Raw genomic sequence first — 4,363 nt, 5'->3', positions numbered from 1 at the left:
ATAGATCTTAGTTTCGCATCTATACTATTTATATTTTTTATTTGGGTTTCATTATTTTGTACACTAAATATTTTCACAAAAAATCTTAAACTCTCTAAAATACCCTTATCTTTTAGTTTAGTAATTTTAAATTTATAAGAAATTACATTTTGCTTACTAATAGTTTGCTCGAAAAACACTTTACCTACTTGTGGTTTTAAAAATTGACACTTTATTCACCTAAGGATAGTTCTGATTGTCTCCCGTTATCCATCTCGGTTAAAAATATGATAAATTTATATTTTTGTTATCCTTTTATGTCTCTCTCCTCTTAAAACATAAAAAACTAAAAAATCAAGGGAAAAGAAGATCTAAAAGTTTGGTTTTGTAAAAATTAAAACTGAACGTTTACATTTTCTTTTCATGTATCTTTTTTTTTTTTCCTTCTAAGATTCAAGTTTCAACTTTTAGATCTTTTATTTTAACACATTAAAAATTGAAATTATGTGTTTTCAACTCTCAAAGAGTGCAGGTCGCTGACATGAAAGTTTTCGCAACTGCTGCTGTCAAAGCAAGCAGATTCTACCGGGAGTTAAACGCTCAGACTGGGATTTTATTAAAAAATAACTATAAAACTCAAACTATATTATTAGTTAGGTAAGGTTTGAAACAAATTTCATCTCTAACAAATCGAGTCCAAAGGACTCGATTTTGCTCTGAGAAAATCAAGTGGGAACACTCGATTTCCAAGTGAGTATGGAAATCGAGTGTAAGACACTTGATTTCCAAGTGCAAATTCACTAGGCAAAATCGAGTGCAGAGAACTCGAATTGTTAGAAACCAAATATGTTTGAAATGTTGCCTAACTAATAATATAGATTGGGTTTTATAGTTGTTTTTTAATAAAATCCCTCAGACTGTCAAGCATTTGGTAAATTGCAGAACCTTTGTATTAGAAGATGATTCAAAGTATGACAACTCTGTTAAATTGTCCTTATATGTTATTCTGACGAAAAGTTTGGCAATTGATTAAGAAGCTGACCTTAGTGATTGCATTAGTCCAAGCCATCTGTCGACTTTATGAGTAACAATAAACGTTTTTGTTTAGGGTCTTTTGCACAATAGGAAGTCTTCCACAGTTTTAAGGATACTTGTTTTAACATATTGCAAGATATGCTTCACGAATATCAACTAAATTATGCATTTTTTTTCTGTGAATTTAGCTTAGGCCGTGGTGCTTCTTAGAGTAAAATCTGGTGAACTTAACTTTTTTTTTTTTTTCCGTTCTCTCATACAGGTGAGGGAACGCATAATTTCAATTTTTAATGTGTTAAAATAGAAGATCTAAAAGTTGAAGATGTAAATGTTAGGTTTTAATTTTTGCAAAATCTTTTTTTCCTTTGATTTTTTAGTTTTTAATAGAGGTAGGTAATATGAGACAAACGGAACTAACCTTAGGTGGATTAAGTGCTAATTTTTAAACTATCTATAAACAAATTTGACAAACTATAAGTGAAAAAAATATAATTCCTTCATAAATTTAAAAACACAAACAAATTAAAAGAATTATTTACTATTTTTTAAAAAATTCCTAAGTTTTAAACTTTTCCTTTTTTTCCTCTAATCTAATTTATCCTTTTAATTTTAAATTTAGAATTTTAAAATCTTATCAACTCTCATGCAAAGAAAAATCTTAAAAATTAGAACATTATCTCTGCCTCATTTATGACATTTAAAACTCTATACCAACCTCACTTTTAAACATTAAGCCTGCGTTTGGATAGCAATTTTTCTTACTCAAAGTAAAGTTGCGTTTTGTGTTTTTTTTTTTTTTTTTTTTTTGCCGCATAGGGGACANCAGATCAATGCAACCCCACCCACCCACCCTAAAGAAAAGGAAGAGAGAGTGAATTGGTAAGATCTAGAGTTTTAAAGGTGATTTACAGTCTCCCCTCTTATTTTTGCATACAACACCAATTAATCATGTTTGTATTACCTTTTTCATTTTATTTTTTATTTTATATTTTTAACTTTGTACAACTGTCCAATAAAAGAAATACCTTTGTTGGAACTTTTACCTCAATTTTTCTGATTCTTTGAAAAAGGCATATCATTCTATTCAAGCCCATCTCATTAATCTTTATTGAATATAACAAACGGAGAAAGCTGTCAATAATAGATCAGGCTCTTAATCGTGTAATGGTAACAGGGAGATTATTATGAAGTTAATTATCAGTCATTGTGGCTTCTTTATTTTGCCATATATTAAACAATTGATGGAATAAGAGTTTCAATGGTGTATCTCCACACTTATACTATTGTCTCTAACATAGCATTCGACATAAATTGAAAACCAAAGCCCTCAGTTAATTTGTTTCCATAAGCTACCTATGTGGAAATTTCATGTCTTTGCAAACCAACATTGATTCCATCTGTCCCCTTATTTTTGTCCTCACAGACTCTAAAGCAGATCACTCTCCTTGACCTATCTGTAAAATCCATTAGAACTTGTTTGAAGACTCCATTGTTTTGAACACCCAATCCACCTAATTGCGGGGGGAACAAACCTTCTCTGAGCTTATCAAACAGAACGTCTGTAGGTGGCTGGATTGGGGGGTTTTGATATTTAGGGATTTTGTTTTTTCTTTTGAATGATGTATTAATCCATATTAACTACTTTTTTGCTATATGGGACATAATCTCATTCAAGGTATTGTATCAATTCCTTAATGTTTTCAAGTTCTGTTTTTTATTGGAATTGCTTTTGTAGATTTTGCATGTTAGCTTTTCCTTTGATTTATTTTCTGGGTGTTCACTTGTATATTTTCTGGGTTTCCAGTTCTGTAATGGGCATGATAACCCAACCCATCTTGATCTTCAACCCATCTTCAAATGCAGGAAATTTTCCCTCAAGAAAGTGGTTTTCCTTTTCCTTACCACAAAAACAGACATTCATTTCAAGAGAACGGGTTCAAAGATTTTCAATGAAAATCTGATCCTCTCTCTCTTCAAATTCATCTTCTACGTTTCTCTGATCTGAAGTGAAGTGAGGATAGGAAGGAAGATATATTTATGGCTGCGGAAACTCTACTACTCTCCAATGGCGCCGTTGCCAATGGAGACCTGTCCTCTAACCCTAACCCTAACCCCACCAAGAAGTCTCGCGATACCGAATGGCGACGTCGCTGCTGCCGTAAGCAGAAGAAGAACTCCAAGGCCTCCCAAGCAAGCCCCTCCAGCGATGCTAATGACGATGATTCCAACTATCCTCAACAGGTTTTCTTTTTTTTCTTTTTTACTTTTTTTGTGTGATTTCGTTTGTATCATTGTATGGGATATTGGAATCTGTGATAGCAAAGTTTGCTTAATGTTTAGTGGATTTTGGTTTTTGATAGTTGAAGTTAGGGTTTATGTGTGTTGAATTGAGTGGAGCATGGAGTTTTTCTTTGTGATGTTGTTGAGGTACGGATATTTGCTTGTGCTTTGTTGTTTCTTCTTCTCATTCTTCTCGTTATTGTCCTGTGCTTACATATATTTTATTCATTTCCAGGTGTGGGATGCAACCTCTGCAGACCTGAAGTTGTTGGTAAAAAATTAAAATGTGCATGCATTGACTTGTGGAAATAGTGAACTTGTGGGATTTATAGAATAGGGTGTAGAAAGATCAAGCTGATAAGGTTTCTCTTATATGTATATATTTGGTTCTTGCATGGGAGCTGCTGTGACAACGGAGACTGGACTTATAGGTGTTTGGCAATGGGCACCCTTAAATGATTTCTTTGTTCATGTATTTGCTACTGTGGGTGGGGGCCGTAGATATTTGTATGATGCCATATGTGGGGAAATTTAATTTTTTTAGTTTTATAACAGAGTAGCTTTGCATGATATATGTTGGGGATTTGTTTACATTTGAGTTGCTAATTAATCTGCTTTGAATTTACAGATGACTTTCCATTGTGCTTAATGCTCGGGCTGAATTCCTCTTAAATTTGAAAGTTTTTTACTATTGCAGAATTATCATTCTATTTTCCTAGTGCAATTACCTGTGTCTACTTTTTTGCAGGGCAAGCGTCGTATTGAGAAACAGCCATTTCAGCTTCCTGATTTTATTGCGGCAACTGGAATTGAGAAAATCACATGATTTTCTGAGATGTGGAATAATAAAATCATCTTTGTTTAGCTGTATGGCTACCTTTATCTTGTCAACAAATTTTCATTGTTGGATGTTTTTGGCTTTATGTATATATTTTTTTTCCTGTTACTTTTTTTCCCATCTCCATGGTCCTTGTAGCTGTTTTTCTATTGTTAATCTTGAAAATTCTCCTGCTGTTTTGAGTCTCAGCTATATCTTTTAATTTTTTTTTCCTGGATAAGTAATAAATAC

General features: G+C 32.7%; 1 long non-coding RNA gene across 1 annotated transcript; it reads left to right on the top strand.

The window, feature by feature from the left end:
- The first annotated feature begins 1,853 nt into the window (after window positions 1–1,853).
- Window positions 1,854–4,115, top strand: LOC136068934 (uncharacterized). The gene is made up of 2 exons (XR_010630234.1): window positions 1,854–3,441; window positions 3,530–4,115. It is a non-coding gene; the product is annotated as an uncharacterized LOC136068934 (long non-coding RNA).
- Window positions 4,116–4,363: the final 248 nt, after the last annotated feature.

The sequence above is a fragment of the Quercus suber genome, unplaced genomic scaffold (genome assembly GCF_002906115.3).
Source record: "Quercus suber isolate HL8 unplaced genomic scaffold, Cork oak 2.0 scaffold_142, whole genome shotgun sequence".
Lineage (NCBI taxonomy): Eukaryota > Viridiplantae > Streptophyta > Magnoliopsida > Fagales > Fagaceae > Quercus > Quercus suber.
The sequence above is the reverse complement of the archived record's forward strand: the minus strand, read 5'-3'. Positions and strand labels throughout refer to the sequence as shown.